Source organism: Homarus americanus, unplaced genomic scaffold (assembly GCF_018991925.1).
Source record: "Homarus americanus isolate GMGI-L3 unplaced genomic scaffold, GMGI_Hamer_2.0 scaffold37556, whole genome shotgun sequence".
NCBI lineage: Eukaryota > Metazoa > Arthropoda > Malacostraca > Decapoda > Nephropidae > Homarus > Homarus americanus.
In genome coordinates this window covers 5,432-29,737 of record NW_024724844.1, presented here as the reverse complement: position 1 = coordinate 29,737, position 24,306 = coordinate 5,432, and the positions used below count along the sequence as shown (strand labels likewise).

At 38.3% G+C, this 24,306-nt stretch overlaps 1 pseudogene; it reads right to left on the bottom strand.

The window, feature by feature from the left end:
* Window positions 1-10,308: 10,308 nt before the first annotated feature.
* On the bottom strand, window positions 10,309-22,110 carry LOC121864580 (annotated as a pseudogene).
* Between the last annotated feature and the right edge of the window lie 2,196 nt (window positions 22,111-24,306).

Genomic DNA, 24,306 nt, shown 5'->3' with positions numbered 1-24,306 from the left:
AATAAATGTGGACCTACAGTACACGTAAAAAGTTTCCGCAGTTAAGAGGATTTTAAGGCAGAAATCCGCCAATCTTTGGGAGCACAAGTGATTGAGCGATTGAAATTCCCACCAGCCTCCCATTCCCTTAAAGGTCATCCTTCTCACCCGCACTATACATGCTCAGTACCAGTCACCTGTGTCCACGGGCATTATTTTGAAGTGCTCCAAGAATTGTAATTGTCAACTTTGTTGTGCCTTTGGTGACATTGGTGGACTATTTTTGTAGCCATCAGTTCCAAACTGAAGCAAGGTGGTGTAGTGGCTAAAAGGAAGCGTAGTAGCTATGGGAAAGATGTGAAATTATTAGTTACATGTCATAAGAAAAGTGGTGAGCATGTCTCAATGAATCACTTTCACTGAAATGAGTGTGCAAGTGTGTGGTTAGGTAGCTTACACTGCATCAACCCCAGACAACTTAAAGTACTGTACCTTAAATAAGTTATAAAGTTAAAGAATGTCATAAAATAATGTTTAATCAAATGCTTAACAAATGTTTCCAAGGTATATGCAGCAGTATAGTATAAATGACAAAAGATACCAAATTAAACTTTGAGTGTCACTTAAAATGTGATGGTCCCAATTAGACTGTATTCCTATTAATTCTAACTGGAATTAATTCCCTTTTATGAGTAGTTTCATTATCAGTGGCTTCTTTCTGGTCCCTCTTAACCATTTATAATGAGAACTGCCTGTATGTGTAGACTGATACTGTCACAGCCCACCCAGGTGTTGCCTCCCCTTGTTCAGTCCATAGTGAAAAAAAAATGAATGAAACAATAAAAAACTATAAAGAGTAGAATATATATAATATAGTACTGTATATACACACAATAAATATACAGTATATACCAATGTTCATGATTTACAACCAAAATATCTCAACAATTAACTAATTTAATTTCTGGTGGAGTAGAGGGAATCAGGTCCTAGACAGTGTAAATAAGTACAGTACCAACTCAAAAAAATTCTACTCACTTCAAGATTAGTAAACACTCAAATTTAGTTAAGCTACAAAAATATGAATTTTCTCTGCATGTTGAGATTTTTAAACATTTAGATTTATAATAAGAGAAATTATTCTACACTACATAATGTACTCTGCCACAACCTCTGTAGTATGTGGTGCGATCATGGTACTTGGTAGCTGTGTCAGAGAGGTGTTGTGTGGTGCTTGCCTCTACAATTATACTGCTTGGTGATAAGGCGATGGTGGTTGTGTGGTGGTAAGTAATTGTGTAGTGGTAAGTGTTTGGTTGGTGGTGGTGGTAGTGTGGTAGTGGTAAGTGTTGGTGGTGATGATGATGATGAGGTGGTAGTGTGGTGGTCGTGATGAGGTGGTGGTGCTGGTAGTAGTTGGGTGGTGGTGGTGGTGGTAGTGTGGTGATAAGGCAATGTATTGGTTCTGTGATGTAAGGCGGGGCATCAACTCCTCAGTGCACTGCATCTCTACTTGATCCTTATAACATTTACACAATTCTAAAATAAACAAAACTTTTAAACTCTAATTTTAATCCAATTTGCCGTTCATGAATCCGACCAAGCATATAACAAGGCTGCCTGACATAGATTCTCATATAACACTACATAATAAGCACTTTCCTTAAACATATCACTTTATGTAACTAAATAATGGTGATGTAGAAAGCAAATGTTTCCATATTTTACACAACTCTTGAACTTGTCCTATAAAAATACATCAATACTGTATTTTATTTTTAATTGATTAGTGTGTGGTAACTGTTACTTCTGATACACATGAGGTACTTAGTGTACAAATGTGACCACTAGTACATGACATGTTAAAGGCCAATATTGAATTTTACTTGTGGCAAAACGTTATCAAGAAAATACAAAAAAAAAAGCATGCTCGAGTACTTCCTAGCACACAACTTGTAATGTTACATCTGACAACTTGGTTAAGAGCTCTTCAACATCTACACAAGTTTGCATATTCTCAACAACAGGTTACCAGAATACTACATCACTGTACTTGCTTCAATGTTATCAAGAATTGCACATTAAGGTAACCAATGATCTTTTAACTCATGGTCGTGTTGCCTTGCTCACCAAAAACACAACTTGTCCTACAAACCCCTTTTTATTTACTATATTATTACTCTTATTTCCTAATGAAAGCTGTAACTCTATTAATATACTGAGCCTAACAGTATGATATTGTTTATAAGTATTTCGAGAATTTATGATAGTTATATATTGAGGGAATTTATGATAATGTTAATATTGAGATTTATGATAATACTATATTGAGTTAGATTGTTATATATTAGAATTTATGATAATGTTTACATATATTGAGGGAATTTATGATAATGTTTACACATTTTGAGAGAATTTACAATAATGTCTACATATTTTGAGGGAATTTATGATAATGTTTACATATATTGAGGGAATTTATGATAATGTTTACATATTTTGAGGGAATTTATGACAATGTTTACATGTATTGAGAGGATTTACCACACAAGTTCCGGGTTCTCTTTATATTTCAGATAGTCTTCCATCTTGAAAAAATTGATCTCCGTTTCATGTTTCACCCCACAGTCCATTAATCGATGTTTAGGTTTTAAGATCAATTTAAGGTCGTCTTGTTGATTGATTACAGGATCGTTGGTCTTGTATCCATGTGCCTGTGTCTCGATCTTCAGAGTATCAAAGGCATGGTTGTGGAAGGGGGGAAGGTTAGGTGCTGACGTCAACTTCTCTGAGATATATTCTATAAAGTCCTCAACTAGCTGCTCAGTATTTATATTGTGAAGGACTAAGCTTCTTATATTACGATGTTGAAACGAACGTATGAGGCGTATAGTGATTGTTGCATGGACTTCATTATCTCCAGACATCTTGTAAACCTGAAATAAAAGGGAACACGTGAGTTAGTAAAATATATAATATGGTCAGCCAGAGCAATGGGGGAATAATCAAGAATTCTTATATATAGTAAGAAAAGTACTTGCATTAACCCTTTTGTATTATTGAGAGTTTGTTAAATCTCACCCTTTTACTGGCTGGTGATGTGAGTTGTATTTTCTTAGTATATTTATTGTCAACAGGAGGAAGGAAAACATGGCATCCTCATCCAAGCGGCATATTTAAATAAAGAAAAAGAGGAGAGCCAAAAGTTACAATGCCTCTTCCTGTCTTGGGATGCTCAGGTGTTAGAAACAAGTTTTCTTTTACTTAAAATTTTTTCCATAAGTGGTTCCATCTTCTGAGTTATATGGCTAAAGTATTACCACACAATGTATAAAATATCACTTCCTTTAAGTCTTTATATAAGGTTCAGGTGACTGCAATGACAATAAATCGACTTAATATAAATAAATTTGTTGAATTATATTGCCTTGAAAGAAAAAATGAAGTTTAACTGTAACAATGGCCAGTACGTTGCAAAACCTGCTCCACGGCTTCTGTGAGTGAAAACAAAGTGAAGAATTAATGAGAAAAAGGATGGTTAGGATTCAGAAAAGGTCAAAGGGGCAAAAAAAAAATTATTTTCAGTGTTTTCGTTGGAAATTTATATTTTTTGAGTTTTATTGACTTTGATTTCAAGATTGGTTTTTAGGTACTATCGTTTTTCTTTTGTCTTGTTGAATTAGGTTAGGTTTACACACATTGGGCTCCAAGGAGGGGGAGAGCAGAAGTTAGGTCTGGTCCCTCCGGTTAGGTTAGGTTAGGTTCTTCATCGTTTTGTTTGGCAAAAAATTATTTCCTCTGCTATTTTTGGGATGTTCTTGATAAACTGAAGAACTTTCTTCTATGGAAAAATTTCCCAATTAGGCTCTTAAACCCAGACACTTGATCTTAATTATTACACCACAAAGTTGTTGTTTTTTAATAGTTTATTTTAGGTTAGGTTAGCTTTTGCTTGGTGTTTTTCTTTGCGTTTTTACCCCGAAATGACCCTTAATTTAAAGCCCTACCGTTGTGTGTGATCAAAACTGCATTGTTAAGTAAAATTAAAAAGAAAAAAATAAAAATTTCGGACAAAAACGTGTTTAACCTTTCCTAATCATTACCGAAAGGGTTACTGAACATTATCCAGTGCAGTAAGGCAATAAATACTCACTTCTACACTACATTATGACACGCCTAATCATTACCCTATAATTGGAACTTTCATTTGTGTCTGATTGATTCTAACAACATAATTGAACTCTTATAACACTTGTCAACTTTTTACTTTTATAATTACCTTTGATATCTCTTAACTGTATTACACAATATGTTTATATTATGGTTCTTCTGATCGTATTTAAATCACCCAAGTTAACACTAAGCCAAGGAGGACCTCTGCCTCCCACACCATAGCTTATGTTAGGATATACCACGAACATCACCCCTAACTGGTTTATTTGTATTTTTAAACATATGACTCATAAGTTACAACATCTAACGTCAAAAAAATAAAAAAATTCTATAATTTCATTTCAGTTCGATTATATAATACATTAGGTTTGTGTCGACTGATAAAATAAATACGCTGTAGATTAGAGGATGTTGTTCGTTGTAAACTTTCAACATAAATCGTCCAGGAAGGGCGGACTACTGTAAACAAATCAGGTTGTAAAGATGTCTAATATAAAGTAAAGATGTCTAATATAAAGTAACTATGTCTAATATAAAGTAAAGATGTCTAATATAAAGTAACTATGTCTAATATAAAGTAACTATGTCTAATATAAAGTAACATGTCGGTTATTATCTATAATGGCTGAGTTAACCAGTAAATTAGTTTTCTTTTATAACTGTGTAAGAGTAGCGGCCCCTTGAGTAAAACCTATTAATTTAACTGCTTATTCTTTATATATCTAAGTATAGAATTAAATGTCATAGTAAACACTAGTATTTGTAGTAATTAAATGGCTGTCTTTAAACGGGTTAATTAAATGTCAAAGTAAACATAGTAGTATTTATAGTAATTAAGTGACTTTAAATGAGGGGATTCGATATTAATGTAAATACCCGACTAAAGTGAATTAATTTAAATTAATGAACTAACGTAAATATAGGAAATGAATTATGTTTATATAATTAAAATAATTAAGACTTACTTAATTGCTTGCTTACTTATTACTTACTGTGCAATGAACCAACAGGTGAGTGATAGTTTACTTAGTTTATACTGTAGTTAGGTTTTGTGATAGACAACTGTGTGGCTGATGACCATTGACCACATCCTGTATTCTAGTGATCACACCTTAATTACCTAAAGGTTACTCACTAAACGAGGGAAACATGTACTATATAGCATTGAAGTGAGTAATGTTGTTACCCTTAAATTTTAAAATCTCTAATTTAATAATATGTTCGTTTCTGTGGTCATTTTTTTTCAAAGGTTATCCGCACAACTCTCTTCTCGGCAGTGACCCAAGGTTGTATATGACATTAAAGGTGTAAATTTTTTCTTTGTTCACTTGTAGCAAGTTAAAAATATATTTTTCTAGTGTATTTGTGTGTGCTGAGACCGAATATGACCTTCCTTTTTGGCGGAAATTAGCAGGGGGGGTTTTTGCGATTTTTTTTCGTTTGACGTTTTGAGAAAAAAAAGTGCCTGACTAACAAATACACAATAAAACACGAAACAATAACCAAAACTAACCTGACCTATGCTAACCTGACCTGACCTGACCTGACTTCTTACCTTATTGGCCTGGTTCTTGTTCGTCGTTCCATTCTGGGATTCTTACACAACGTCACATATGTTGGTCTTTTGCCATATTTACATTCAGTCTTGCTCTTAGTACACTTTACTGAGGTTGGAAGAACACCCAAAATAAAACTCGATTTTGATTGGGCCAAATATACTCTGAATTAGCAAAAACGCTTTTGATTGGCCGCGTGACGTGTACGGGTACGCATGTGCGTCATTTATGAAGGAGACGCGAGAAAGTGTTTGAGGCAGACGACAATGGCGGGAAATAATGGAAGAAAATATATATTTATTTGGGAAAGCTATCTCAGTTATCATACATTTCCGCCGGTAATGTAATAGATGAAAATTATCTTATAATTAGACGTCTTATTCGAATATGATAATAGATTAGTGGTAGGAATGAACGGAGCTACAAGAAAATAATACCTAAGTTTTACCTCATGTAGGATATTATGTACTGGGATTTTCAAGGTTAAATGTTAGTTTATTACATATTATCCAATTCCTAACCTTAATAACCCAGGAAGAATTGAAGTAACGCAGACAGTATTTAAGCAAGTTAGGCATTTGTTAAGTAATCCATGGCAGTACTTAGGTAATCCTGGCTGTATTTTGGTAATTCAAGAAGACCAAGCATTCTACACAGTATTTAAATAATCCAGGCAGAACTGAAGCAGCCCAGAGAGATTTTAGTGCTGTTAGAGGCTGTGTGGTGCTGTTAGAAGCTGTGTGGTGCTGTTAGAGGCTGTGTGGTGCTGTTAGAGGCTGTGTGGTGCTGTTGGCTGTGTTGTGCTGTTAGAGGCTGTGTGGTGCTGTTAGGCTGTGTGGTGCTGCTAGAGGCTGTGTGGTGCTGCTAGAGGCTGTGTGGTGCTGTTAGAGGCTGTGTGGTGCTGTTAGAGGCTGTGTTGCACTTATACTACATACGGGCGAGGGGCAACTTTATTGAATTTTATAAACATCTCCGGGCACTACTTGGTCGAATGTACACTCAAAGACAAGAGTCGTGTCGCGGTTTTGTCCGAAGATTAAATATAACTCGTGAAACATTATGAGAGCCCCCTACCACAAGGCAGAGAGCACCAAAAGTTTAGTTCTTCGGCATATGTTTTCACCAAATTTCACGACACGACTTTTGTCTTTCATTGTACATACCTTCATGGAGCTGGCGGACGTCTGCCTCAAGGGGTCACAGCTCAAGGTTGAAGAAGTCACAAGTCCAGAAAACTGTGAGGGCAAACTTTTTCAGAGTGAGGGTTGTAAACTCTTGGAACAATCTACCAGAGAGTGTTGTGACGGCACCGAGTGTGAGCTCTTTCAAGACAAGACTTGACCAACACTGAAGCAGGTGCAGATATATTGAGGAGTCAGTGCAATGGACAGTACTTGCCAACAATGCGTAATAGAGACGTGACCGACCGCTGAAGCGGCTAACGAGCCGATCAGTGGCGAAGATAAAGTAAAAGACAGCCGCTGTGTGATGCTATGGAATATTCACCATAAGGAACCTTTCAGAATCCAAGCCGTTTAGGAATATTTTGTGAATTTTTGTCACCTCAGTTGTCAGTACATTATTATTGGCGCCGACTTGAAGTTAAATAATTGCGAATGGGTCACTTGATTCGCAAATATTATGCCAGTGTCACATGTGGAGCAAATATAATATATAATGACAAAGGGGGAAGAGGGTCATTTAACAAGGAATTTCAGCATACTGTAGTAACAAGGTGAGACTGGAAAGGAGTGAAGTATCGAGTTGATCAGTGGTGAAGAGGATAAAAGCAAGTAACAGGGAGCCAGCACATGCCCACAGCGCCAACAGTGCCTAACAGAAGCCAGTACATGCCCACGGTGCCAACAGTGCCTAACAGAGACCAGTACATGCCCACGGTGCCAACAGTGCCTAACAGGAGCCAGTACATGCCCACGGTGCCAACAGTGCCTAACAGAGCCAGTACATGCCCACGGCGCCAACAGTGCCTAACAGAGAGCCAGTACATGCCACGGTGCCAACAGTGCCTAACAGGAGCCAGCACGTGCAGCGCAACAGTGCCTAACAGGGAGCCAGCACATGCCCACGGTGCCAACAGTGCTAACAGGGAGCCAGTACTGCCCACGGTGCCAACAGTGCCTAACAGGGAGCAGTACATGCCCATGGCGCCAACAGTGCCTAACAGAGAGCCAGTACATGCCCACGGTGCCAACAGTGCCTAACAGAGCCAGTACATGCCCACGGTGCCAACAGTGCTAACAGAGCCAGTACATGCCCACGGTGCCAACAGTGCTAACAGAGAGCCAGTACATGCCCACGGTGCCAACAATGCCTAACAGAGAGCCAGTACATGCCCACGGTGCCAACAGTGCCTAACAGGGAGCCAGTACATGCCCATGGCGCCAACAGTGCCTAACAGAGAGCCAGTACATGCCCACGGCGCCAACAGTGCCTAACAGAGAGCCAGCACATGCCCACGGTGCAACAGTGCCTAACAGGAGCCAGTACATGCCCACGGTGCCAACAGTGCCTAACAGGGAGCCAGTACATGCCCATGGCGCCAACAGTGCCTAACAGAGAGCCAGTACATGCCCACGGCGCCAACAATGCCTAACAGAGAGCCAGTACATGCCCACGGTGCCAACAGTGCCTAACAGGAGCCAGTACATGCCCATGGCGCCAACAGTGCCTAACAGAGAGCCAGTACATGCCCACGGCGCCAACAATGCCTAACAGAGAGCCAGTACATGCCCACGGTGCCAACAGTGCTAACAGAGCCAGTACATGCCCATGGCGCCAACAGTGCCTAACAGAGAGCCAGTACATGCCCGGTGCCAACAGTGCCTAACAGAGAGCCAGTACATGCCCACGGTGCCAACAGTGCCTAACAGAGACGTGGCGACCTCCCAAGCAGCTAACAGGCCGATCAGTGGCGAAGATGATAAAATAAAATAAATTATACTCTAAGAAAAAATAATTGCTAAATCGTACAACAATAATACAATTTGAAGACGTCCTCCGTGTAAAAGTTCCATTTTCTTCTATCGTACCACAGAAAATGTATGTAAATATGTAATTTAAATGAGTGACTTAGATAACTTTGAGTGATATTAAATGCTGTTGTTAAATGACTTTGAGTTTAATGGTGTTGTCTAGTATTAAAGAGACCAACAATAACAACAATAATAATAGTAATATTACAGGTCATTTGTGAAGGAAACCTCATAGAAGAAAAGTGTCTTAGAATTGTCTGAACTATTGATTATAAAGATAAAATTATCGAGATTCAGTTGTTAATAATAATGGAAATTTAGTAAATTTTTAGTAAATTAATTTTGTTACAGATTATTCGTAAATTTATAAGAATAAATGGATTTCAGGATTGTTAGGAACCTTAGTATATATTGGTTAGGTTAGGTTTGTTCAGGATATGTAAAGTTAGGTTAGATTAGATTAAGTTATAGTACAATCTGAGAGTAGTTTTGAATACCTACCTAAGTACAGTACTGGGTAATTAGAATATGACCTCAACTTTGTCAAGACAGCTGGTTTTTCCTGTATACTTCACTGTGTTTTGTGGGATTCAAATCTTAATTTTAAGGACATGTTGCTAAAAAGAGATATTAATCCAGCAGTTTTTGTACATACCGGGTACTAACTTTCCTTTTTTATCTTTGGGAAAACGATTAAACTTTCCCCACATACAGTCTTGGCACTTATCTTGGGAACTATTTTTATATATTTGACAGGTTGAACGTGGGTCTTCTTCCCAGATGTAAACGAACAGCTGAGGACTCGGTCAGATCAGTTCCATTTATATTTAGTGCAACATACTCCAAGGCATCGACAGGTACCCCCTTATTTACGATGGGGTTATGTTCCTCAATAACTCATCACATGTTGAAATATTATAAATTGGGATCATTATAACATGGGTTCAATGGGATATGTTCCCAGCCAGTCTGACACCCTCGGTAATAGTTCCTGCCTATATACAGTATTTTTTGCATTTAACAGACCCAATGCCAAGAGTTCTTTAAATAATATATCATCATCAACTGTGTCGATGGCTTTTTGTAGGTCAAACGTTACCATATCTGTGTAATTTCCTCGACTTACGTGGGTCATGTTAAGGTCAGTGAGGTGGATCGGACACGTGTCAGTTGAGTAAGAGACCCTAAAACCAGATTGGTAGCTGTACAAAGATATCTTTTCACCTGAACATACACCGCTCTCTAGAAATTTTGGAAACAGTGAACAGGATACAAACTAACTGGCCCAAAATTACCTACATCGAACCTGGCACCTTTCTTATAGATTGGTGTTTTCCTGTAGATTATATTCCTGTGATGGAGAGATTAATTTGATGTGTTACTGTACTAGTGTGTTGATTATAGTGGCTCCGTCCATCAAAAACCTGGCTTGGATGCTATCAATACCTGTAACCTCATGGAATTCAAGACTGTCTGTAGCTATTCCTTTCTCTCAAGTGGGATTTAAAAGCTTCTGGTCCCCCACATTGTTTTGAAGCTATCAGTTAGGTTAGATCAGACCTACATCATGATATTTTTTTACGTCTAAGGTGTAAACAAACAAAATATTATATTAAATATTTAATAACATTGAGTCCATCTTAATTTACACACATGATGAATGTCTGTACAATAGAAAACACAAATTTAGCCGGGGAATGTCGTCATAAAAAAAATGGTAAAAAAGAAAGGAAAAACAAAATGAGAATCAAGACAACACGGAAAGTCATCACAATTAAACATAAAGAAAAAGAAAGTCAAATCTATCTATTACATAATCTCTGGAGTAGCGTCCCTATACAAGTCCTCTTTGCACTTCAATATTACTCCTCTGTGCTTTTATATTATACTCTTATTTGCACTTTAATATTACACGTGCTTTTATATTACTCTTATGTGTTTTTATATTATACTCTTTTTTTGCTTTAATATTACTCTTTTATGTTGCTTTATTTTACTGTTTTATGAAGCTCAGGGGTATTTAGTATAACAATATTCTTGATTATCCTTTCATAATGAACAAAAATATTCCTCAATAGATCGGGCAATACAGTTTCTGAATGTTTCCAGCCATCACCTTATTTGTGCACAGTCATTATGCTGCATTTTTGTACAAACACCACCTCACTCACTCATAATAAATAAAATACTGTACTGAGCAAGACACTCCGTATACAGGCAATCCTCGTCAAACATCCAGGCTACTGTACAAATATCCGCTCGTAACATTATACCGGTACTGTACAGTACTGTATTTCGTGACCCGGTTTAGGACATTTTGACAGCTGTGTACAGTGGAGTCATGATAATTAGCAGGTTAGGAATCTGAAGACATCGTGACTTATCAAATGGCAAAATATAGTTTAACTGATTTAAATGGAAATAATTGGTTTGATTCCAGAGGCTAACAAATACTGTATCCATAAACTGTTCCAAAACTGCTTTAAAAAACACTAAATATCTCCATAATATTTAAAAAACAAACAATAACAAAGATATTGTACAAAAGTAGATTCATATTATATAAACAGCTCCTTTGTTTATACTCTTGTGAGTTATGTTAATACTGGAGACAGGAAGGTGTTGGGCTGGCTGTGACCACATTATGTCAACTAAGAACCAGAAATTTAATACCACACAAAAACTCATTTGGCATTCAGTTTGCAATTTTTTTGGTAGAAAATTTATTACGTTACAATAATAATTTAACCCAGTACCAAATGAACCTAAATAATATAGGAATTATGGTGAAAATGCATTTGTTGTATTAATGAGGGTGGTAGTCAGCGCTCGGCTATAAATTATGGATATTTGAACACAAAGTTTAAAAACAGAGGTAATAATAGAGTTGCCCGAGTATTTAAAAAGTGAATTGTATATTGTGATTTATCGAGACTCCACTGTATTATTATTGTTTATATTTAATAACGTGGTTTCACCTGACTCTGCGGGACCAATCAATTGTTCATACTGTATCAATCAATATTCATATCATTGTTTCAATCACATTTGATGATCTGATTTACAAACACATTTTCAGGAACACAGTAAGATCATAAACCAGGGACTGCCTGTATCTCCGAAAACAATAACAAGAAATAATTAAGTTACTACTTGCGTGTCCCCATGAGAGCTTCATCCATCAGTTCATCATCAATTATGCAGGGGGACGGCTGTGAGGCAACAGAGTGCGGAGAGATCATGTTGAGGGGCGATGCCACAGGTGCTGGGGACTTGACGATCTTAATCGACACTGATGGTGATGAAGGATAGCCCATATTAGGAGTAGGAGGCTTTGGAGGTGGTTGACTCATAGGCAAATTAGTTGTCTGGGGACCTGCCATACTGGAGGAAATACTTTCTGCTAATTTTGACTTCTCCCCAAGTTCAAGATTAACACTGTTACTGAGGTCTTTGTTTTCCAATAACTTTGTGGTGGGTGGATGCAAGGACGCATAGGTGTAACTGCACTGGAGTTTACACTGGTTGTAGACGAGGTGGGAGGTGGCGGTGGCGGCGTGGCGTCAGTCAGGAGGCGGTCAACCGACGTAACATTAGTCGCATTATTACTGGAGGTCACGGGAGGGCGAGGTGAAGGCAGGGTCAGGTCAGACTTGGGCTTCACCTCCTCTTTAATATCTTTATTGGCTTTGTACTGTGATTGTTGATACGTCTCCTGTGGCCGAATCATGTCGCTGGTCGACGAAGGAGTAACTGGAACAGCTGCCGATATACTGGACGCTGCTGAAGACAGTTTATTTGATGCCGATGAGTCATTGAGATGGCTACTACTTCCCTTATCAATAAAGCTTTCGGAACTCTTACTAGAGGAAGAGGAGTCGGCAGCTGAACCAAGTGTAGAATCTGCCTCTGCTTTGGTGGGCCCAGCAGACTTCTCCTGTTTGTCTGCCCTCGAATCAGAATGAAATATCGACTTGCTGATTTTGTCTATGCTGTCTGATGATTCCAGTTTTCTGTGACTCAGACCTTGACTGAGGGTATGATCATCTTTAGATAGCTGTTTGGGGAGAGGAGTCTTTAAAGAGGCATTTTCTTTCTTAATTTCAGAGGAGGTGGTACTGAAAGACTTGGCCGGTGAACTTTCTTTTGGTTTGATCCGTTCAATAGAGCTAGATCGGTCTTTCTCTTTCTCTTTACTTCTCTCGCGCTGGTACTGTAACGGACTCGAGTGAACGCCAGGCAGAGTTAAGCCAAGAGGAGAAACCGCCGTGGCAGTCACATTGGATACTGATGACCCTGGCAGTTTTGGTATCGTCGGGCAGACTGGACACCGACGTCATCTTTTTGGAAGCCGGGCCGCTAACCACACCGGGCTTCAGCCCAGAAGGTGATTTTGTTACTGGCGCTTTAGAGCCGGGCGATGACGAACTGGCGAGGCGATGAAGTCTTTGAAATGCTTCCGTCTTTCATTTTGGCTTTGTTTATTGTTAGCTTCAGGCCGCCAGTCGAAGGTTTAATTGTGAATTCCAGTTTCTTATCTGCATCTTTCTTAGTCTCACCTGTATCTGATTTTGAGGACTCTTTTTGGCTTTTGTCATTTTTCTCAATTATTGTAACAGAGTCCGTACTGCCTCCGACACCAGCTCTCATTTTTAAATTGTCAACAATATCAGATAAACTACCCTTTCGATTTTTAGGTGGGGAGGTCTTCGCTTTATCAACAGGGAAGATGGTCGGTTTATCATCGAGGGACGAAGAAGCCGTGTGAGGCTGAGAATTGGCGAGGAATGAAGTAGCTAAAGATGATGAGGACGAGGATTCTCCAGTAGACACTTTGGTGATTGTCAGAGCATCACTTATACTATTTTTTAATTTATCACTCACTATTGATGAACTAGATGACACCTTTGGTTTGGACAACGATGACGTGCTCGAGGATGAAGTGGATGATGAGGAGGATGAGGAGGATGAGGTCATGGCTGGAGATGAGCCTACTGGGCGTGATGGGCTTGAACTAGAATTTCTCTCTTTTTCTTTATTTTTATTCAACTTAGGAGAGTGATGGCTTAGAGAATGTGGGCGCCGGACTTTAACTGCGTCATGCTCGGCTTCCCCAGACTTGTGTGTTTTGGGGACATGTTTGGGTGTTTTGGGCTGCCTGAAGATGGTTTAGGGCTGCTCCTTCCTTTTGGGGAGGAAGTCTGACTGCTGCTCTGAGTAGGGCTGTATATGACTTTGTTGGGCTTGTGTGTAGGGCTGACAGACACCTTACTAGGGAGCAAAGACTTTGAAATGCTCGACGATAATGACGGTTTCTTGGAGGGAGACTGGTAGGGCGGAGTGCTGGGTTTCACCGTGATGCCGGATAACTTACTGCCACTCTGAGAGGAGATTGACGAGTGCTTAAGGCTGCTGCTGATGATCTGTACCTTGGAAGGTTTGCTGCTGCTGCTGGAACTGTTATGGCTGCTGGGGGAATCATCACGCTTTCTTTTGCTTTTCGATCCAGATCTTTCTTGTCTCGACGCTCTTTCCTGTCCTTGTTTTTGTCATCTCCGGACTTGAGGACAGGCATGGACGGTAATAGAAGAGGGGATGGAGATGGGAGTGTTACTACCTGGAATAGGAATGATTTCTATACCTGGCCTCTTTAACAGTGCAGCACTCAGGGACGCAGAGGAACTGTGGCTGCTACTACTGCTGCCAGACTTTTGCTGCTCGAGCCTTCAGCTTCAGTGAGGTCGAGCACAATGGGGGATTTACGAGAGTCGTGGCCATCTGGCCTTGGCTTCTTAACCTTTTTAATATCTTTGCTTTCCTTGTGAGTATCTGAGTTAATTTTTGCATAGTTAGCAGCATTGGCAGCACCATATACCTGTTCCCTGAGAGCTGCAAGATCACTGGTTCCTATATCAGTTGCATTGTTATCATTAGACGATCTTCTCTTGTTTAAAATATTTGGTATTTTCTCAACTTTCACATCTCTCCTTTTCATATCCACAAGACTTGCGACGCTGTCTCCTAAATAAGAGTCCGAGCTCCGGTCGTCCAGATCGATGACATCGTCTCATTACTTTGGGCTTTTTCTGTCTAAGTCTATCCCCATTTTTTTCTTCTGCACTTTTGATGATCGAGCATCACCTAAAAAAGGCTGATTGAGGGCAGGTTTATGGTTCACTGCACCTATTAAAGCTCCATAACCAAGAGGGGTACCAGCCTCCTGTACAGCATTCCCAAGAGCAGCTAAGGGATTGGTGCCAACATCCCCACTATTCGTGTGATGGTTAGCTGGGTACGGACCATTATAATACCCATGACCGGGAGCTGTATTGGCCACCACGTTATTGAGGTTGGGTATGTGTGGAGCCATCAGTTGATACGGCATACCCAGCTTATCGTACTCGGTGAGGAGGAACTTGGTAGTATTCTGGTTGAGGTCCGAGTTCAGTTTACTGCCACCTATTATGACCGCCTTATCAGCATAACGGAGTCTTTACGTTCCTCCTTTGCTACTTTTCGCATCACGGCTCGCATGGTGACTGGGATTGACATACATCTGGAAAATAACAACACACCTTAATTATGGTATCATTATAGAGGTTTATCATTCATAACTAATATAAAAACTGTTGTTGTAACTTACTAACAAGCACAGGTGGGTATTTCTACTTGATGATTGAACCCTTTCCTGTCACTATGTACTGAGGATGTGTAATCTTCAGGTGAAATAAGCTGGGGTGTCTAATATCCAGGTGATCCGTACTTTACTTATCACGGGTTTGGTTTATTTAAAAAATGTTAACAATATATAAAATTTACCTTTGTAAGACCTTTGTAACATATTCCTCCGAACAGAAGCCAGGGTCTGGGATGAGTGTGTGTAGGCGACACCGAGCATTGCATAGATCGGTCAGGTCAATCTCCGCTGTTGCCGTACTCTCTTCCTGCGGGTGTTCGAACGTAACGAAGATGTACTGGTGGCTAGCTGCCGTCACTTCAAACATGTACGCTGAATCGAGATCTGAAAGTTAAAAACACAAAGTATGTTAGTGCATTAAGTTGGTTTAAAATGTAAGAATATTAGAAAACGAAAATGTTACGTGTCTCGTGAAATTCATTAATTCTACATGGAAAAAATAATGCAGTCCTAAATAATACAGTTGGATCGTGATAATTCGTGAAAACTAATTCACGTTCTTAAAATCTCTGTATTTTTTGGCCTCTGGAGCCTAACTAATTATTTCTATTTAAATCAATTAAACTAAAAATTTACAAACAGGAAAAGTTATTATAAATCTATGAGGGAGTTACCTTGTTTACTGGCTGGCCGGACACAAGACGCGATGAGGGCATTAAAGGCAGCAATTTCGAAGACACATGAGAATACTCGTTATGTTGGTGGGATGTGTGAACGGCACTGAACTGACTCGCCCGGTAGTTCTCCGGAACTCGTCATGAAGTAACAGTGTTGCTGATCTGGCAATGTCTGGAACATGGGAATAATTTTAAACTTTAAGCTGTAACTAAGTATTTGCCACTCTGGCCCTATATTAACTTAACTATGATTGCTATTGTAATACTGTACTTCAAATTTTACTTGATGATCAATTAAAAAATACTTATGTTTTATTTTTCTATTAAAAAATCTTTATGGTCAAATTTGTTGGAAAGATAATAAAACTATTTCTTCTAGTCAATCTTACTCCTCTTTCCATAAATACAAACTAACAAGTTTTTGTACTCTTTGCTGTTCCACGAACCCCGAATATTCAGACTCATGAACCCAAAGCAGCAGGCACCGATGCATCATTCTGTCCATAAATGCTTAGGATTCACGAGTTTGAATATCAGGGTTTGTGGTTCAGGAGGAGAGGTGAGGTGACAGGAACTTTGTGGGTGACTGTACCTCTCTTTAGCAAATTCAAATACAACTAATGATGGTGAAAAACTTATGAATGAACACACACTTACACCACAAAAGGCCACGGTTGCTATTGCACTCTGACTGCCCATCGGTAGCCTGCTGTATAATGAGCGAGATGAGGGACTGCTGGTTAGAGGGGTCAGCACAGTCCAGGCTGGTGACTTCATTGATGCGCTGGATCAAGGAGGACACTGGCATGGGGCGATGCAGTTTGAAGAGCATGCGGGCAAAGTCATGCTATTGTCATTTGTAAGTCCTGAGAATGATGGTAACCTGCTGGAAATACAATATTATATTAGTAGCGGTAAAAATAATCTATTCCAAACCGGGGGTCCTTATGTGACTTATCTATGGTAGAGTACTGTACAGGGATTGTAATGGGGATATAATGGGCAGAATATAACAGAAGCTATAAGATGGGTTTTAGTGCACTCAATAATTAGGCAGAGAATAAAGGGTAGATTGACAGGTACACAAACAAAATAAGGTACAGTAGGGTAGGATATATAGTTACTTTATATAAAAAAAATTTATATTGTGGCTACCCAAAATTATCTAAATTTTCATATATATATATATATATATATATATATATATATATATATATATATATCAATATAAATATTTATTTATATGAGAAATCGGGCAGGAAATATTTCAAATGTACATCCATGGCAAACAAATGCATTATTTGCTCATCAGGCCCCATGGCTGCTACTCACGCTCACCGCTCAGTCTTTCTGGTAGTGGCGAGAAACAGCGACTGCTGCAGATTACTACTTCTAAGGTGAGTGTAAATGGGTTGCTGGTGAAGTGAAAAGCGAAGTGAAGATAATGGAAAGCTTAATGGAAAAGATTTAATACTGTAAGTAATATTTTTGGTGTTCGTTTATGTAGGTGTGGGATTGTCAAGTGAGGGTGGCAGTGTGGCGTCTGCTGCCGAGTCTGGTGTTCCTTGATATTGATATTGAAGTAACCTGTTGTTCCCGAGTCTAGTGTTCATTGGTGCTATAGTTAGTAAGAAAATGAACTCGTTAAGTCAAGTTTAGTCACTTTTTTTTGGCCTCCAGAACCTAACCCTATTTTCCCCATTAATTACATGTAATTATAGATCGTGATTTAGTATATAGCGAAATCGTTGGACCCTATCTTAAATATATCCCGACCGTACTGTATATTAATCTATATCTTTACTGTCTTATTGTCCAAGTCTAAAGGAACTTAACCTAACCTAACTAAACAAGACTAACTGGCCTACTGCCTAAATTATTAAAGGCAAAATAATACAATAAAGAATAAAAATATAAAACAGAAGAAAAAACAAGTTGTCTGGGACTTACTTTTTGCCGTTAGCTTGTTTGGGAGATTATCATTAGCGTTCGTCTGCAGTTTATGAGAGTTGGACGCGTCAATATTAACAGTGACGTAATGAGAGAGGCATGCGGGACGCCGGTGTCTCGGCCGTCAGAGTAACCGAACGGCCAGCTGCGACATCTAACAACTCGTACGGCGACACAAAGTACACAAGTCTCATGGCGTGACCTGAAAAAGAACCAGTTATTAAAGAAACTTGAATAAACGGAGAAAGATACAAAAACTACTCGCTGAACATATGCATAAAATAAAATAGCCTATTGTTGGGTGATGCCGAGTTGTGTGTAGCGACGGGGATAAACCAGAAGGATAGAGGATGAAGTTGAGGTCTAATTTCCTAAAAGTACATTTGAGTAACACCATAGTTGAACACCTCCAGCTAGGCAGATAGAGCAAATTTATGACATCAAATGTAGTCTGTGTTGCTCTTGTCTCTGGATATAATGCATCATACTAAGAGGCCTCGTAGGCACAAGTGATACACATTTAGATGTAAGTTTGATGGGCTGAGTGTGAGAAATTGTACTGATAATAAGAAGAGTTTGGAAAGGTAACATAGGAGAGTTGTGCCACTTGATGAAAAAGGAAGAGTTTGGATCAGTAATATATGTGGACTTAGGTACAATACTTGATAACATTTCCTAAGTTTGGTGTTAAAGATGAAGCATTGACACAACAAATGAAGCCGCAACACAGAATAAATTCATCACATTATATGATTCTCGAAGAGTAAACAACGCTCACACAAGCCCTACCTCCCCTCCCCCGTTGTAACAGACCAACTGGTGATTTGAGAACTAGTTTATACGGGTCAGTGATCGTCTCTTGGGCAAGCTCGAATAGTTTGGTCAGGTCAGTTTCTAAGGCCTGAAAAAGATGTCATCAATATTATCAATTAGGTTAGCAGGTTTATAGGAACACTGTGGGTCTTGTGGTATAAGAGTGAAGCTTTGTGGATGTTCTTCTGGGGACTGTCAGGTGTGGTGCCTTAACACCAAGATAAAGCCTCCTACTTTTACCATTAAACCCACAATTCATTGTTATTTCATCAGCTGGACTGTTTGATGAGCTCTGAATGAGAACAAGACAAATGACAAAAGATTAAGATGTGTTTATTTTACCAATTAAAATTAAAACTTCCTTCTGAATTTCAACTGCAATTTCTGGCAGGGATTTTCTCATAGTTTTCTCACTTAACTAGTTCTTGCCCAAACCTCATATATAAAGCCATTTAATTTAATTCAGACACTATAATATATATTCATTTATAATGATGCTCATACTGGTTGGAGGACAAATGGGTCCAAGCTCTGATAGGTCCCAAACTTACCATTAGGAATATGGACCATACCGGATCATGGTGACATATGGTTAACTTGGGACCAATTAGGACTGGAATCTATTCAATCAGTCAGCTTCATATTAATGTCAAAAGATGATATATTTACATCAAAACACATTAAAGAAGTGACTAGAAAGTTTAAATTTTGGATAAAACTTCAAACCAGACTTGAAATATTGATCAACAGTATTTCTGTTTCTTGCTACAAACAGTGATGGTTTTACAACTCCAGAAAACTATGTTAAAGCTTACCTTGAGTGCTATCCCTAGTATCTCTATCTCTCCCACTTGTCTGTGGGGTGGATCAAGGGGGTACAGAAGCCTCCACAAAAGTTGAGAAATAATTAGGAGAGAGAGACACAACAACAAGTACAGTACAAAGAGCAACAGGAAAGGACGAGAATAACAAGCAGATATATCTACAAATATTTGCTCATATCCTGAACTTGTGTTCTTGGTATACAAAGTGAATCCTTATCATCCACACAATCCATAATGCTTCATATTAATTCACTTTGATACTTAAATTTACACCTAAATAACTTAAGATTTTTTTTTGTTAGATTGATTTACCTGTAATGCTTGAAAGGCTTTACTCTTTAGCTTCTTATCTGCATTTAATTGATATATGGAAGTAAATCCCTCCAGATGAGCTGTAAAGTCGGCAAAATCTCCCCGGCTGAGGCATTCCATGAGCTCAGGTGATGACTGCAACACAAAAATTTATACTGTATTGGCCTCCTATGTAGCTTAGAGAATCATACCATAAGAATTACTATACTGTTAATTACATGAGTGAGAATCTCTTTTGACCTCTAAATACAGTACAGAGTTGTTTATATAGACTAGTAATGGGCAGATTTGCAAGGCTAAAAAAACATTTTTTCTCTTGGTAAATTTTGTGTTGACCTACTTTAGTACATTCAACATAACAGGAAACCAGCGTAAACCAACCACAGATGAGTAATTAGGTTTGGTAAACACAATTAAATTATTCCAAGAGTCATAACACTGGTAATTTAATCCATCCATACCCTAACATAGTTCAAATCATTGAGGTTTCACAGAACTAATGTATATTTACCAATCCCTCATGAGCATTCTGGTCCTAGAGTTCCACCTTGACATCTCGTACTCGACCATCGAGAGAAGTACTTCCACGTAAAACACTATGCTTGCGATACAAATACTTCTGAGCCGGACGTTCCTGCCGTGAACTTCAACCTGCAACAACAAGGTGATGTCACTTACGAGAGAAATACTATTTGTGTGTGGCGATGAGACACTCTAACACACTTTTCTTATTTACTATTTTTCTTACAATCAATGAGAGGTAAATTAGGCACCCCTGTGGAATCTGGAGACAAGGCCACTGGTACACGATGGTCAAAGCTCCCAGAGGGTGAAGAGTTTGATCAAGTATGGCTAGGAAAGCAACTATTTACCCTTCTAACAGACAAAATACCACAGATTACATTCCAATTTCCATTTAATTACCTTCACCAAGACTAACTAATCTGCCAATTTTAACTGATAGGAACACCAATTGATAAAGCATATACTCTGGTCTGATCCATGAGGAGTATTGTATTCCTAGTCACTGTCTTGGAACATTGCTGTCTCATTCTACACTTGTCTTGCATCACTCTCCCAAAACTGAAAGAAGAGTGAAGATAATAGTACACAGATAGATCTTCTCTTAGAGGGGAACATGATCTCAAGAAAAAGACATCGGTGATTGTTAGTGTGATTGAGGGAGTATATTATTGATAGTGTGAGGTGGAGTAACAGATGGTGAGTAATATATTGACAACATTCTACTGTATACTATTACAAAATAATGACACTATCACTACCATGGGAACAAATAATTAAACTTGGTATTTATGTGAGAAGGCTGGGGTCATTTGATACACATGGGTGCAAATCAGTGATGAAAATGACTTAAAATTACACAGAATGAAAGGAACCTGGTTGTCTTGGATGGAAGTGAAGGAGGTGCTACAGAAGAGGTGATGTACAACCAGGAAGCAACAGTGTGAGAGCATGAGTGAACATCACAGTGGCATTAGAGGCTAAATACCTAGATATGGGTTCATAGAGTAAGAAAAAACAATGCAAGTTACTTAGCCAACACTTGACATGCATTAAACACTTATAACTGCCTCAGGTGTGGAAAAAATATCAATCATACACACCCGAGCTGTCTTGCAGTAGCCTCTAATCTCTCGACCATGGCGCTTAAAGTGGTGACTTTGATATTTTTCTGGAGAGAGTCGAGACACATGCCTAGAGCTGCCCGTTCCCCTGGATCCAACATGTGGTGCTTGTTCTGTAGTGCAAAATATTCTTAATAAACTGATACTAACATCACCAGCTGCTGTATTAACCTCAAGTTGCCCATAAAAGTAACTTAAGGTTGAAACTATAATTCAAACATCACACAAGACATGAATCTTCAATTATCTTCCACAAGGAACTTTGGGTAAAATTATTTTTTACATAATTTTCACATTTCAAAAATAAAGGCAGCATCTTTTATTTGTGTGTGATCAGTTGGGTAAAACCACAATACATCACTCCAGCTCACCATTATGCCCTGCTTTACGTTTTTTGCCGACTCAATAAGTGAACGAAATCCACCAGCTTTGTTTCGTAGACGTTCCATAAGCACCTCCATCTGCCATGCTGTACTAGTGGCTGTGGTGGTGATGGTATGTTGTAACTGTGGTAGGAGATGTTGTGGTACTTCTGTCCCCACCTCATCACCTGTTTATATAAAAAAAAAAATTCTTAATAATTGTACATCAAAGCCACAAATTGTAGGGACCATCTGAAGATTAAACCCTCTTTATGATATCTACAGGGGTTAGATTAAGTCAGGTTGGGTTAATCCTTACTTTCCCTTCCAAAACACAAACTTGAACAATATGTACTAAACGTATAGTTAAATTATGTATTAAAATATATACTTCACAAAGTTAAACATTCCTCACTTTATATATTATTATAAACACATCATTTCTTTAGACATTTCTTAAAACATAAAATAAGAAAACTGTTAACTGTTGTATCCCTTTACTCTCCTTCCATTCTAAACCTCGATATCACCATTAAAAAGTTCATCTTAAGAGGATCTAAGCTATAATTAAAACTCATTAACTAAATATAATATAAAAGTCACATATATAAAAGTAATTATTAAAAAACAGCTGATAATCATGGTTAAATCCCAGGCCTAAACATCACCCTCCTATAACTCCTCCTCCATCACCATTACAGTCATTATTACACCGCCTATATAACCTTTCGTTCATACTAGACTGTTTATTACCCTAATGTAGTAATATAAGAGGGTTAATGACCACCTACTGGGTGTTTTAGAGTTGGTGTCAAGTATTGGTCTCTGTAGCCATTTTCACATGTTTACTAAATGTGTTCGGATCGTCAACACCAACCAGGAGATATTTAACCTTATTTAAATATATCTATCTGTATAAAACACCTATTAAAAATTACTCGTTTGTAAAAATATATATAAAAATTAAGTTTAAGACTCTAAGGGTTATATTTATTGATATTATTGAGTTTATTTTTATTTGAGTTTGGTTAAGGGATTCGAACAAAATAGTGGTATAAGGTGATGAAGACAGTGGCCATGGCGGTATAGAGGGCGCCACACACACCTTATTTTACTCTAATTTACTAAAAATACCCATTAAAAATAAAAAAACCTTAAATAAAACTACTCTTATATAAAATTTACATTATTTATAAACATATAATACTAAAATAAAGTGTATATTAATGATAGAAATAAGTGATTTTATATTGGTAGTTAACGATAGTCAGTTGTTATTATAGACGCCTGAAGGTGTTGTTTATGTTGGAGGAGGACAGTTAATGACCAGCCAACTACTTAATGACCTCTCCCATTACGACCATTTAACGGGGTTATTAGTCATCATTGGTGGAAAGGTAAGTGTTATATGAGGTGTAGATTATGAGAGGAGATATAGGTGGTTAATGGGAATGGTTTTGTGTTATCTGTGGGACATGATGCTGGTACCTGAAGGGGCGTATTTATCTGTTACTTACTTTTATTTGATTATATTCTTACTTAATTTATTGATGATTTAATTTATACTGTAGATGTGGTGGTGAGGTTAGAGAAGGTGGAGGTGTTTATAAATGCTGATTTGTTTATTTTACTGATGGGTCACAGTATTAACACCTGAAGAGTTCATATGTATCTTTAATTATTTACTTTAATTAATAACTTATTTTAGATTTATTTATTTAAGATTGTTTGTTATGTGTCGTGTATAGGTTCGGTAAATTTGCAATGTCACACCACACTGTGATAGAAAGTCAAAATTGCCGGGTTTTTTATCGAATTTCTTTCATTGGACGCTTTCCGAAAACAAAAAAATCATGGCAAAATACACCAAAAAACACTAGAAAAACAAAAACCTAACCTAACCTAACCACACCTAACCACACCTAACCTGACCTGACCTATTTCTTACCTTATTGGCCTGGTTCTTGTTCGTCGTTGCATTCTGGGATTCTTACCCAACGTCACACATGTTGGTCTTTTGCGATATTTACATTCAGTCTTGCTCTTAGTACACTTTACTGAGGTTGGAAGTACACCACGCGATCGAAAAAATGCTATAGTTTCGTTTTTTTCCAAAACTCATAATCAGCTCATATACTTTAGTGACATCCACATAGACTTCCATGGTCGGAACTGAACTTGAATTTCAAAATATGAGACCCAAAATAAAACTCAAATTTGATTGGGCCAAATATACCTGAATTAAACCAAAATCATTTTAATTGGTTGCAAAACAAAAACCCTTTTGATTGGCGGCGTGGCGTGTGCGGAACTCATGCGCGTGATGATTTATGAAGAAGCAGCGCAGTCTGGGAGGTGAGGTAGGCAATAATGGCGCAAGATTA